Source organism: Nuphar pumila, chromosome 15 (genome assembly GCF_984573655.1).
Source record: "Nuphar pumila chromosome 15, dmNupPumi1.hap1.1, whole genome shotgun sequence".
NCBI classification, from domain to species: domain Eukaryota; kingdom Viridiplantae; phylum Streptophyta; class Magnoliopsida; order Nymphaeales; family Nymphaeaceae; genus Nuphar; species Nuphar pumila.
Window position 1 is genome coordinate 41114408 of NC_143263.1, and position 15147 is coordinate 41129554.

General features: G+C 35.7%; 1 pseudogene; it reads left to right on the forward strand.

Annotated features, from left to right (window-relative positions):
- The first annotated feature begins 1419 nt into the window (after positions 1-1419).
- On the forward strand, positions 1420-14429 carry LOC149815230 (pentatricopeptide repeat-containing protein At1g11290, chloroplastic pseudogene; annotated as a pseudogene).
- The last annotated feature ends 718 nt before the right edge of the window (positions 14430-15147 follow it).

Genomic DNA, 15147 nt, shown 5'->3' on the forward strand with positions numbered 1-15147 from the left:
CATATTTACTGTTTTGTATTAATTCATGCATTCATGCTTATTCTGTTTCGCATGATAATTGTTATTGCATGATACTTGTTTAAATGTTTGAATGGTAAGTTGGTTATGAAAATTGTTATTATGATATTCCTCTAAAATTATGCATGAATTTAGTTTATGTTATTTTCTTTCTTTTTGGTTTTTTAGAGGAATTCGTACAAAGTACTTTAGTACTTACATACTTTCAAAAGTGTTTTACAGGACCAGGAGCGCAGTGATGGAGTGACTTGCTAGCTGGAGACTGCGAGCTTTGCGTGACATGTTCTAGGTTCTTGACATAGTGGCTTATTATAATATAGAAAATTTTATTATTTTTGCCTATATGATATTCATTTAATTGATTAATAAAGTTGATTATATCTTCGTTGATTCAATGCACTATCTCTTGTGGTTTGGTATATATTAAATTTGTGAGACCCCAGATCCTTGGGTTTTGTTTCCGTAATTGTTAAAAAAAATCTACTTTTTACAAGGATAAGTTAGAGTCGTTATAGAGTTGGTATCAGAGTCAAACCCCAAAACTATGCATTGAACTATTTTTTAGATGCCAAACTATCTTGGTATAAGATAGAGTTGGTATTTGAGCCATGTTAGATCTAACAAAACCATTATCAGAAAGTCACAATTCGTACTCAAGAAGCAGTCTACATCACTGATAAGAAGCAGTCTACATCAGAAAGTCACAATTTGTATATTTGTCCTTACTGTTGCGAAATTGTTAAATTTCTATGTTGTTGACTGTAGAGATAATTTTATTTAATTCCATATGTGTGATTTAAATTGTTGTATTTGTATGATCATGGTTTTTTGTTGTGGATCAATCTTAAGGGGGTAGGTTTGATCAGAGTACGAATTTCTAATAAATCTTTATGTGATTAGATGTATACCTGTGCATGTGCTTCGTCTTCTGACGCTCCAACTAATTGGCAGGAGCAGAGAGACTTCCTTACGAATGCCCTCAACACCCTGGCGGCGATGATGACTATGCACGTCTAGGCATAGGCGGTGCAATAGATGACGTGTGTCCATCCCATCGAGGTTACCCTAAACCCCAATGCATTGACCTTCGAGAAGTTTTTGAGGTTGAACCCGCCAACCTTCTCAGAGAAGGTCGATCCAGAAGCTGCTGAGAGCTGGGTCAAAGAGATAGAGAGAGCTTTTCATGTCATGCATGTGCCCGAGGACACACTAACTGATTTTAGCATGTACCGACTAAAGGGTGATGCCAAGAAGTGGTGAGACACTCTGTGATGGGTGAAGTATGCAGGTGTGGAGGAAATTCCCTGTGAGACATTTAGAGTGGAGTTCCTAGATGCATATTTTTCTGCTTATGCACAGGAATGTATGCAACAATAGTTCCTTGAGTTGGTTTAGGAGAACATGAATTTGATGAACTACACCACCAAATTTCAAAGTTTAGAGCGCTATGACCCAAACCTATTCGTTGATGATAAGACAAGGACAGCGAAGTATCTGCATGAACTGAAGGACGATCTTTGGGTTCATGTGATGATGAGTCATCTTATGATGTTCAACAATGTGATTAAGTTTGCGTCCATTATGAACGAGGAATGGGAGCAATTCAAGGATGGATCGCAGAAGGGAGGCAACGAGAGTAGCAACAGCGGTGGTGCGAGGAAGAACCCACATGCGGGCGTCAAAGCACAAGGGGGTAAGGCGAAGAGGTAGAGGACCCAACATGGGTCTTAGTAGGGCCAACCTAAGCCTAGACAACATCATAGGAAGGCTTTGTTTGTTTGCAGTTGTTGCAATAAGCGTCATCTCAATGGTCATTGCATTCTCTTCAAGGGGGTGTGTTACCAGTGCCAGCAGCCAGGACATGTGACACAGTACTGTCTGAACAAGTCGATGGCTCAGAAAGGACAATGACAGCAACAACAGAGACCTCAGTAAGCGTAGCGGAGGATAAATGGAAGAGTGTATGCTGCTACAACCATTGAGCAGGATAATCAGGCTGACCTGATCGAATGCATATTCATAGTCATTGACCATCTTGTATTGGGATTTATAGAAAGTATATTCATAGTCACTGACTTGATCAAAGGTATATTCATAGAATTTCTAGTCGTTGAGAGCAGTCAAACTTAGTTTGACTTCTTCTCATATTACACACACACACACACACACACACACACACACACACATATATATATATATATATATATATATGTGTGTGGGGGGGGGGGGATAATTGAAAGTTTTCCTAAAATGAAGTGAAACCTAGGAGTAGAGAGAGGTTTGGTAAAGAAGACTGCCAACTGGTACTCTAATATGACATAAGGCAGACTGATAGTTTTTTTAAGATATTCCCCTCAAACATAATGACAATCTATCTTGGCGTGCTTCGTTCTTTCGTGAAATATGTTATTGATGGCAATGTAGATAGCACTCTTTTTATCGCAACATATCTTTGAAGCTCCTAGAGTCTTGATTCTCATATCAGCCAACAGTCTTCTCAGACACACAACTTTCATTGTAGTAGTAGTCATAGCCCAGTACTCGACTTCAGTTGAAGGCAGAGACCTTCGGTTGCTTTTTGTATCTCTATGAGATCAACGAGTCACTTAAAAAAACATAAAAACCTGTGGTTGAATGACTATTATTTGGATTACCTCCCTAGTCTGCATCTTTATAGGCAAGTAAATGTAATAAAGAAGCAGAAGACATAAATAGGCCTCTAGAGAGAGAATTTTTAGGTTATGAGAGTGTGTTGAAACTGACTGGTTGTGTGTACAACATGTGCTATATCAGGTCTAGTAATAGTTAGATAACAAATATCTCTCATAAGCTAGCTATAAGAAATTGGATCATCCAGAGGCTCCCCATCATTAGTTCTCATCTTAACATTTGTTACTTCAAGAGTATCAACTTTATTATAATTTAATATTCCAAACTTGTGAATAATATCATAAACAAACTTAGATTGAGATAATAAATAACCTCTAGGAGAATAAGCAACTTCTAGTTGTAGAAAGTAGCATAAAAAACCCAAGTCAGTCATTTCAAAACTAGTTTAAGAAAATTTTTGATATATTGTACTCCCAATTTGTCGCCTCCAGTGATTATCATGTCATCTACATAGAGTAGTAGAATGATAATACCTGCATCAGAATTCTTAATAAACAAAGAAGTGTCAATCAAGCTAAATTTAAAACCAATATCAAACATAATTTTGTTGAATCTATCATATCAGGCCTTGGGTGCCTGTTTTAATCCATATAATGCCTTTTTAGGTGAAGAGTTTTTTTTGAGAAAGACTCATACCAGAAGGTGCCTCCTTATACACTTCTTTCATAAATTTTTTATTTAAAAGGACATTTTTAACATCCATTTGGTATATAAACCAATTTTTAATTGAAGCAACTACAATAAGAGTTCTAACCGTGGTCATACGGGCAACCGGTGCAAAGGTTTTTTCATAGTCAATGCCATGTTCTTGCAAATATTCCTTTGCAACTAACCTAGCTTTATATCACTCCAGGGTTTCATTACTCTTGATTTTTATTTTATATACCCATCTACAACCTATGGGGTTCTTTCCTGGTTGAGGATTTTGAATAGACCAAGTTTGAGCCTTCTCCAAGGCTTCAAGTTTTACCCTTGTAGCTTTAACCCATTCAAGGTGTTCTTTAGCATGAGCGTACGATGAGGGTTCTACATATGAGTGAATCAGGGTTATGCATGCTTGATATTTTAAAGAAAATAAATCATAAGATACAAATTTTGATGGGGGTTTTGATACTTTAGATGATTTCCTAATTTGCAATTCATCTTTACTAAGGTTAGAAAACTTTTCAAGTGCACATGGAGGGTTTTGATTTCCCCACCTAGAATATTGCATACAAGTTTAATCATTGTGGGACAATTCATCAAGAGGTTCAAAGTTGCTAAATTCAATAATGTTCTCCAAATTATGCTCACAATCACAATTGTCAATATCTTGCTTAGAGACAAGGTCAAACAAAAAGAATACTCGATTACTTCCTTCGATTGATTCTTATCAATGAAAAAATCTTTTTTCAAGAAGGTAACATTTTGAAAGATGTATAATTTTCTATTTTTAGAATCATAACACCTATATCTTTTTTGGTTATTGGCATAACCAAAAGAAGGCACAAGGAATAATTCTAGGGGAAAACTTGTTATTCTTATTGCTAAAAATAAAGCATTTGCAATCGAAAAATCATAATATTGAATAATCAGAGAAGAGTTTAAAAAGTTTTTCAATCGGTGAGATATTGTGTAAAAAAGAGGATGGCATTTTGTTTATAAGATAAACAACAGTCAGCACAGCTCCTGCCCAAAAAACCTTAGGCACATAGCTACCAATAAGTAAAGTCCTTGAAGTTTCGATAATGTGCTGATGTTTTCTCACAGTTGGGCCATTTTGTTGTGGTGTGTGTGGACGCGATCTTTGATGCATGATGCCATGTGAGTAGAGATAATTTTTAAATTCTTTTGACAAAAATTCTCCCCCCTAAATCAGTACAAAATATAGAAATATCATTTTCAAATCTATTTTTTACCATCTTATGAAAAATTTGAAAATATTTTAGATTTATATTTAAGGAAGTAAATTCAAGTACATCTAGTAAAGTCATCCACAAAAATAACATAATATGCATATCTACCTTTAGATGCAACTGGTGTTGGACCCCAAACATCTGAATGAACCAACTCAAATTGTCTAGATGAAACAAAAGTTCTATCTTTGAAAGGGAATCTTTTCATTTTTCCTAGAATACTGTCTTTACAAGTGAAATCATTAATATTACAATTTTTTTCCAAACTTAAAAAATTTTGAATTTTAGATACACTAGGATGTCATAGTCTTCTATGCCACAATTTTAAATCCATTTTTTGGACATTATAACAAAAAGCATCTTTTGGTATCTCCAAAAAAATCATATACTAGAGACCTCTCTCTCTAAGGCCTTGCCCAATCAGCTACCCTGACTGGCAATCTTGCACCAAACATTCATTTGAAAAGAATAAGATATTACAACCATAATTAGATATTTGAGATACGGATAGGAAATTCAAGTTTAATTTAGGAATGTATCTAATTTTTGGAATGAAAACTTTTTTGAGTTCGAAATATCTTTTTCAAAACTTCTTATTCCTTTGATTTCAAGAGGTGTTCCATCAACCATAAACACTTTTAACATACTTGAGTGGCTATAGAATTCAGATAAAATATCATTGTTTGGGGTTATGTGAAAAGATGCATCAGAATCAAGAAGCTAAGAAATCTTACATGGGTCTTAATAAGATGATACTACAACTCCAACTGAGGAAGATGACCCTCTAAGAAGATGATGAAGGGATTCAACCAATGAAGTTAGAGACATGCTTTCCCATAGATGATTCTTAGATGATTCTTGAGGTGTGGGAATGTCATTGTCCTTGTCTTTTGATTCTAGAGGAGAACCAACTGAAGCAACTTTCTTTTCAAATGTCTCTTTTAGTTTGTGACATTGAGGCTTAGTGTGTCCTAGTTTATGACAAAAAATAACAAATGATTTTCTTTCTTTCATAGTCATTTTCTTGTCGTCTATAGTGAGATAGCTTATATGCACGAGCATAGTTTTCTGATCGAGAAACGGCTAAGACCGAGTCATCTTCACTTTTGCTTACATGTTTTTTCAATCTATATTCTTTTATACTCAATTCTTCTATAGTGTCTTCAATAGAGGGTAATTTTTTTATGAAGAAGAATAAACTTTGTAGATTCAAATTCCGACCTTAGACCGTTAAAGAATTAATAAAAGTGTTTTGCATCTATTTATCTTTGGTGGAGTTCTATATATTCAGGACAATGCTACTGTGGCTCTAGAAGAGCCAATTCTTCCCAAAGTTCGGATAGGTCATTATAGTATTCTCTAATAGTTTTATCTCTTTGAACCATAGTTTATTGCATATTGCATGCATGTATAATATATTTAAGCGAATACATTCTCTTAAGATAATCTCAAGCTTTCATGCTCAAATTTGACAAGACTTGAACAATTTTTTACACTCACATTACTAATAAGGTAAGACATGATCTTGGTATGTTCCATCCTTCACTCTTTCCACTTCATCTCATAAGAGGTTATAGCTTTAAATTTCTCATTTTCGGTTAGTGGAACCTCTTTCTCTCTCTCTATCTTATTGAGAACTAGCTCGGGTTCCAGATCAGATCCATCTACTAGTCTCTACAATCTCTTTCCCTAAATAAGGTGCTTATGATAGAAGTCCATGTTACATAATTGAAATCATTGAGTTTTATGGGTTCAATGGTGACATTATCATTGTCATCCATTTTTATAAGAGCTAAGAGAGGAAAAAGAGCAAGATAAATAGAGAAGAAAGAAGAGAGGAGAGATAATGAGCATGAACACTCCACCAAAGAATTTTAATGTTTGCATGATCACCAATACTTTTGAGGAGGATATTTCAAATAAGCTTCAACACTTTCAACAACACTTCCAAGCTCTGATACCATGTAATGAAACAAGAAGACTTCAATCACGAACCAAAGGTTCTTCAATCTCCAACGAAAATGTTCTTTCAAGAAACACTTACAACATCCACAAAGATAACCACAAAAAAGTTCCAAAGAATCACTCTCACGAACTCCACAAAGAGGATAAAATTTATTATTTATTCAATAAAAAGAGTGTGTCAAAAAGTATACATAACAAATGAGAGAACACTCCTTTATATACCCAAGGGAGAGAGGTGAGAGATAAAAAGAGAGACTAGAGAGGGAGCAATCAAACTTAGTTTGACTTCTCCTCATATTACATATATATTTGTATGTTTAATATATATATATATATATATATGTATATATATATATACATGTACGTATATATACTACCATATATATATATATATATATGTATGTATGTGTGTACATGTTAACATATCGAGCCTAACCAAGCTGGACTACCTCAGCTCATTTATGTATATCGAGTATAAACCTTTGTTGAAGCTTGACTTATTTAATTTTCAAATGAGTTCAAGCCGAGCTTAAACGGGTCAAGCCCAAGCTAGCTTGACTCGTTGTGCATCCCTAGGTAGCATGCATGAAGAACCATGCTCTAACATACTTGAATTTGAGAGGGGGGATAAAGCTTGGAAGTTTGTCAAGAAAACTTATACCCAAACAGATATTACCCACAAATGGGACTTGAGAGATAGAATTCACAATTATAAACAAGGTGGCAAAACCGTTAGAGAGTACTATAATTCTCTCAAAAGGCTTTGGGATCAAATGGAAAAATTAGAGCCTATTTCAAAAACTTCAAATGATGCCCGTCAAGGAAAGAAGCAAATCCTTGAGGAACAACTTTTTCAATTTTCTTAGACCCAAAATTTGAACAAGTTCGGGTAAATATCATTTATAGAAAAAAATTTGTGTCCCTCACATGATTTGTTACCTGAAGTATATATGGAGGAGACAAGGTTAAAGTATATGTCCAACTCCAAAGAAACAAAAGATAATGTATTTGTTGTATCTAGACCAGGGGCAACCACCAACACTTACAAACCACCCCACTTTTTCATGCCTTATTTTGGAAAACTTTGCAATGATGATGGGAAGAAAAATATCATATGTCACAATTGTAGAGAACTAGAGCACATTAAGTCCTATTACCTAAAATTCAAAGGAAGAGAAGAAAAGAAGGTGGCAGCCGTGAGAACTTCTTAAGATAACAAGATTATAACTGATGGAGACTCCAAACCCATTAGAACATTGACGTTGACTCAACTAGTGGAGGCCCAACAACCACTTCTCAAAAACTCTTCCATTTCGAGAGTGACGGTCTCTACATCAAGGTTGTTAAAGGTGTTGAAACAAGGCAAAGCATTACAACCTCCATAAAGTGAAACATAAGTATCGAGGCGTTAAAGCATAGGTATCACAACTACTACTACCATAAGATAATAAAAACAAAAAAATATAAAAAAAAAAACAAGTCGTTGAACATCTTGCCATAAGTAGCTCGTAAGAACATGCAACTTTAATAACAGAAAAAACCCAAATCAACCAAAAATTTGAATTATGCAATGCAATCTCTTTAAACAATATTGTTTAGAAAGAATCCAATGTGACTGCATTATCTTGAAATCATTTTTTGTCTCTATTTTTAGACCAACTAAATCTCTTGAGAATAGATCTAGTCATATTCAATATCATAAAATGGGCATATTTGGTGATACTGAATAACTACATACATATCCCTCTTTGTAGCCCTCATCTAATGGTGAGGAGACTGAGATTTCATTTCCTAAACTCTTTAACAGATTCATATCCTTGTCATCCCTTAGGTTAAATTCAACATCACATAATCTTATTCGTCTCTTAGGCCCCCACTTATTGGTGAGGGAACACTTACATTTTTTTCTTAAACTCTTAATAGACCCATCTCCTTTCCATCACTTGGGACAGGAAAGAGAGAGACTGGTTGCTCCATATTACATATCACCTATATTTGGTGATATTAACTCTAGCTAGATTTTAACAAGTTTCTTAAGAACTCTTTGGTTTGATAATGATTTTGTATTACTTGGAGATTTTCAACATCCAAAGTTTAAGTCATAATCAGTGATTTTCCAAAGAGGCTCCTAAAACTTCAAGATGAGAGAGAGAGAGAGGCTTGTTGGTAACAACCTTTGGCTAGAGAATCCTAGCAGCACCTAACATAACAAGTTATGTGAACAGCCCACCCACAGTCCCACTAGCCCGTAAGAGCTCCCACTCATCACGGGTAAGAGCTCCCTATCGTTCGCTAGAAGTGATCCTTCAGTTTTCCTTTTTCAGTGTGAAACCTAATGAGATGGAGATCAAAAGAAGTAAAGATGAGAAGGCATCTACCTTTTCCCCTATTTTCTCCCATTTTCACCTCTTACTTTCTATTTTTTAATTATTTTTCTTTCTAACATGGTCAAACAAAGTGGTTGACTCCTTCATGTCACCCTTGCAATTAAGGCACATGCCTCGACATGAGGCACCCACCTCATGGGAGGCGGACGCCTTAGGACCTGAAGTACACGCTTCAGAACCACTTATGCTTCTTTGATGCACCTGGAGGCATGAATGATCGCTTGCACCCTGAGGCATATGCTTCACACCTCAAGGCGTCAGTATTTAATAACATTGCTCTACATCATCACCTACTAGTCAGGTTTTTTCGCTTTTAAATTTTGGAACATCTTTTCATATGACCCCAAATGAGTTTATACACTCTTATTGTGGCACTAATTCAACTAAAACATGTTATGATACATATCTTATTTTGGGCTCATCCGATGCAGGTTATGCTACGCTTTTTAGAAGCTTGGTCTTATGCAGCCCATAGAGACATAAATGCTTCATATGTGATTTTATGGTTGTATTTTATGCAATTCATCATTATTTCATGTATACTTTTTTTAGAATTTTTGCTAATTTTTTTTCTTATTTTTTTTGGAATTTTAAAAAAATATTAAAAATTATAATCTTTTGCGATAAGTTTCTAACTATGAGCACGACTAATATGGGTAACGATGTGCTACTTACAACCTTAGTTGAAACCATAATCACAAATATCGGTATCGGCCATATCTCGGTGAGGTTGTTTCTCGTGATATTATAGGTTTGGTGATAAATCGTAGGGCTTAAAAACATAAAAAATATAAAAATATATAAAAAATAAGTAAAAAATATCATGTTTAGATAATAAATTACATATATAATAAAATAAATAAGTAAAAAAATACAAAATAAAGAAAAAACACATTTAAGATGTATAAAATAAATAAAAATAGTATCAATAATTGATAATATTGTGATATTATCATGAAAATATTGTGATATTATCAAATTGGTAATATTTTACCCAAGGTTGTATCTATCGTATCGTAACCCGCATTGGTCGGGCCTATAGCTACACCATATAGTATTGTATCATAAACATATCATAAATTTTTAATAAAAAAATTCAAAAAAAAAGAGAACAAAAAAATCAGAAAAATTCAGCAAATTTTCTAAAAAAATTATATCACATGAAACAATGGTGAATTGCACAAAATACAACCATAAAATCAATATATAAAGCATTTATGTCTCTATGAGCCGCATAAAACATCATCAAACATCAACTAATATACAATCATAGATAATATTGCATGCATCTCTTATAAAAACAATGCAAAATATTAAATATCTTGCAATTAAGAATGTGACACAAAACTCATACTTTCGTATTACATAAACAAAATCAAAATAACCAAGTTTATGAATAATTAAGTGTTAAATAACCAAGTTTTTTTAAAACATATTACATAAAACCTCAATAATCATAATCATCTTCATCATTATCTTCTTCTTCTTCTCCTCCCTCGATATTCACATTGTCTCAAAAATACATGGGGTCTTCATCATCTACCTCTTGTGTCCTTTCATGTTAATCTATTGAATGTACTCTTCATTCAAAAGAGTCTCTACTTCTTCAATCCATGCATCCAACTCATTAAAATGTTCTAAACTAATGGGATCAAATTGCTCTTTATGCCTCCTTGCTGATAACTTTTTAATTTGCCTAAAATGATGACATGAAAAAATTAAATTAGTTGAGTTTTGAATAAAAATGACATAAACTTTATAATTTTATGTCTTTGCCTCAATCGTAAGTTGTAGAGAAGATGAGGTCATTGAGCATTTTGTACTCCAATCTATTTCTTTTTTTGGTATGGATTTGCTCAAAGACACTCCAGCTTCTTTCGCATCCACTTGCACTGCATGTTTGGCTAAGATTGTGAATGATAAAAGCTCTCAAATTTTGAACATCACTTCTAAACCTAACCCACTACATGTCTAAAAAAACAAGAAAATGAGAAATAAATAAGACAATAACAAATATACAATCATAAAAAACATCATAATTAAATAACAATATGAAATTAAAATTGAAATAAATAAAATAAATTACCTGAACACATTGTGACACAGTTTCACACGGTTGCAAGTCTCCGCATATCATACAATGCATTACCATAAGTTTTTATTTTCTTATGAATTTGATCTTGAATGTTATAATCAGGGTTCAGCCTTCCGATGCAATATAAAAGTTCCTTGTTGACTTTTTTGTCCATTTTAAACATATAGAGTATCTAAATACATGATTTAAACAATATGTTGCAGTATGAAGATATTGATAAAGTTGTTTGGTCTACTTATGATCAATGATGTTTCATATAGGTATGTACAATTTGTTCTTTTCTTTCAAATTATCTCTAATGACCTCTTTTACCTTATCCATAGTCTCATAGAGATAACCTATAGTTGGTTTGTCTTCACTATCAACTAAGCAAAGCACTTTCACCAAATGTATATTTATTCTCAACAACTTCGCACGTAAATCTAAGAATTCACTTCTAAATACAATATTTATAATTTCTATAGGCTTTTTTTGTGTGCATAGAAATATGCATTCCACTTATTTGATGAAAACATTTTTTGTAATATAGCTCTATTCTTTAATAGACTTTGCACTATAAAAAAATTTGTATCAAATCTAATAATTGTATTACGAATCAACTTAGCATCACCAATATATTTTCTCATTAAGCTTAGAACCTAATCATGATTATAAATAAATTTAGAATATTTTTGGCAGCATTCAATTGTCTGGTATACCTCATCTATGCCCTAAAGCATGAGGTCTACCCAATGGGCGATACACAAGGTAGAATTTTCTACCAATTCTTTACCAATTACCCTATAATTTGTTGCATTTTTAGTAATGAATTATATAATGTTTTGAGGTTGAACCACTTTCACAACTTGGTCAAAAACCCTCAACAATACATCTGTTGTCTTGAATGTGTCAGAGTCATAATGCACACCTAGTCAGTCTTCACTCCATTTATATTTTCATTTAAAATCTTTTCTTTTAAAGCATAATATGAAGCATCTTGTATTTAGGACTGACATCTACCATGGCATGAAAATCAAATGAATTTGACGCATTTAAAAGAATGCAGGACTCCCTCCTACTTCTCGTTTTTTATTTTGCCCACAGCACTTCTACGAGCACTAGCCACACATTTTTCTGATCAAAAGTAGAGAGCCTCAAGGGCTCTACGTACCCCCATTTCTACCTCACTCATCTCTTTTCTTGTCTTTTCTCTCTCAAATTCAAACCAAGCTCCTCAGCCTCTTCTCTAGATTCGGAACCATGCACCACGCAGACCTCGTCTTCCGCTGAGCCGACCATACCAAGGACGAGTTATGGCACTCCATGCTCAAGGGTCACTCCAAAAACTCCTCACTAGACGCCGCCTTTGCTCTCTTTTGTAGAATGAGACGCTTCGGGGTGCAACCCGTCGTCTACAACTTCACCTATCTACTGAAAAACTGCTGCAACCGATTGGACCTCAGACGTGGAAAACAGATTCATGGGCAATTGATCTCATGTGGGTTTGAGTCGAATGTGTTGGCCATGACTGCGGTTGTTAATATGTACGCTAAATGCGGTCAGATTTTTTGCACATAAAATGTTTCATAGAATGCCTGAGAGAGATGTTGTCGCTTGGAATGCCCTTATTGCTGGGTACGCGCAAAATGGGTTTCCTTTGAGAGCTTTGGAGATGGTTGGCTTGTTGAAAACTGAAGGAATGGTCCCTGACTCGATCACTATTGTAAGCGTCCTTCCTGCTTGTGCGGACACTGGGTGCTTGAAGCTGGTCAAGTCAATTCATGGGTATGCTTTCAGACTCGGGTTTGAGTATCTCGTCAATGTAGCGACAGCAATTGTCGATGTTTATTCAAAATGTGTACACGTCAAGAAAGCTAGGTTGGTGTTTGATCGGATGCCAGAGAGGAATGTTGTCTCTTGAAACACGATGATTGATGGTTATACTCGTAGCGGTGATTCTGAGGAAGCCTTGAAAATGTTCCAATGGATGCAGGCTGAAGGAGTACAGGTGACAGATGTGACATTTATGGCCGTGCTGCATGCTTGTGCCAGCCTGGGTGATTTGGAACAAGGAAGATATGTTCATGAGTTAATTGTCCAGAATGGGTTTGAGTCAGATGTTTCTGTTAATAACTCATTGATTGCTATGTACTCCAAATGTAAGAGAACAGATCTTGCTGCTGAAATATTTGAGAAGTTGCAAAAGAAGACTCCGGTTTCATGGAATGCTATAATCTCCGGCTATACTCAAAATGAACGTGTGAATGATGCACTAAATCTCTTCTGTGAGATGCAAAAAGAGAATTTGAAACCAGACTCTTTCACATTGGTCAGCATCATCCCTGCAATTGCTAACTTGTCTGTTCTAAGCACAAGCAAATGGGTTCATGGCCTTGCTATTAGACTGTGCCTCCATAGGGATGTATATGTCATGACTGCTTTGGTTGACATGTATGCAAAGTCTGGTGGTATTAAGATTGCACGCAGATTATTTGACATGACAGATGAACGGCACGTGACCAGTTGGAATGCTATGATAGATGGCTATGGTACCCATGGCCTTGGTGAAGATGCAGTTTCCCTGTTCTACCAGATGCAAAAGACCCCTGTTAAGCCTAACGACATCACCTTCCTGTGTGTTCTTTTTGCTTGTGGCCACTCTGGTCTAGTGGATCAAGGGACTCAAATTTTCCCCAGCACTATGGTATACTGCCTCAGATAGATCACTATGCCACAATGGTAGATTTGTTTGGTCGTGCTGGACTTCTTGACAAAGCTTGGGATTTCATCGAAGCAATGCCTATCGAACCAGGAATCAGTGTCTATGGTGCTTTACTTGGTGCATGCAAGATTCACCAGAATGTTGAGCTGGGAGAGAAGGCAGCAATGTGACTTTTTGAATTAGAGCCAGAAGAGGGCGGATATCATGTTTGACTAACATATATGCAACAGCTTCAATGTGGGATGCCGTAGCTAGGGTGAGGAACATGATGGAGAAGAAAGGGCTCCAAAAGTTGCCAGGTTGCACCTTGATCCAGCTTAAGAATGAAGTTCACACATTCTACTCTGGTGGCACATCGCACCCTCAAACTGAAATGATCTACAAAGCGCTGGAAGAGTTGATGATCAAGATAAAAGCTGCAGGTTATGTGCCCGATACAAACTCGGCGCATGATGTAGAAGACTGTCAAAGAACAACTTCTTTATACCCACAGTGAAAAACTGGCCATCACTTTTGGGCTTATCAACACCAGCCCAGGGACCACCATCCATATCCGGAAGAACCTGCGTGTCTGTGGTGACTGCCATAATGCTACTAAGTTCATCTCAAAAGTTACTGGTCGAGAAATTATTGTTAGGGATATGCACCGGTTCCATCATTTCAAGGATGGCTACTGTTCTTGCGGGGATTACTGGTAAACGTGGTTGGGCATGTCATGTTGATTGTTATTTGGTTTGCTTTTAAGATGGGACGGCCATTTTGTTTGAGACCTACTCTTGGCCCTGACATTCTCATCCATCTTGATCTCATTGACCCACCATCTGGAGGAGGAGAAACAAAACATATTCTTGTATGCATATATGCAACCATGTGTGGAGAGAGTATTGAATCAGGCTGTCCTAAATCTACATTCTGTACAGCAAGATGTATAAGTTGGGTTGGTTGGACTGTGGAAGTTAGTAACCCTTTCTCCGGAATTCAACTGTTCTGATTGAACCAGTTAACTTCATGGACTACTTTTCGTTGGAGAATCACACATTGGGCCATTTGCAACAGATTACAAAACTTGAAGTCGTTCACCCAAAAATGCTGCTGCTAGTTGAATTTCTGCGATAGATGGGGCAGAGTAGGAAGTGCATTGTTGAAGAGAACTTATAATTTCATCAACTGCTCTGATTGAACGAGTTAATTTCATGGACTACTTTTCCTTGGAGAATCCCACTTTGGGCCATTTGCAGCAGATTACAAAACTTGAAGTCGTTCACCGAAAAATACTGCTGCTAATTGAATTTCTGCAATAGACGGGGCAGAGTAGGAAGTGCATTGCTGAAGCGGGCTTATAATAATGGGCTTGCTACATAATGCATGCATTCTTGGCAACTACAGATAAGGTTATGAACATTTTACTAAAGTGAA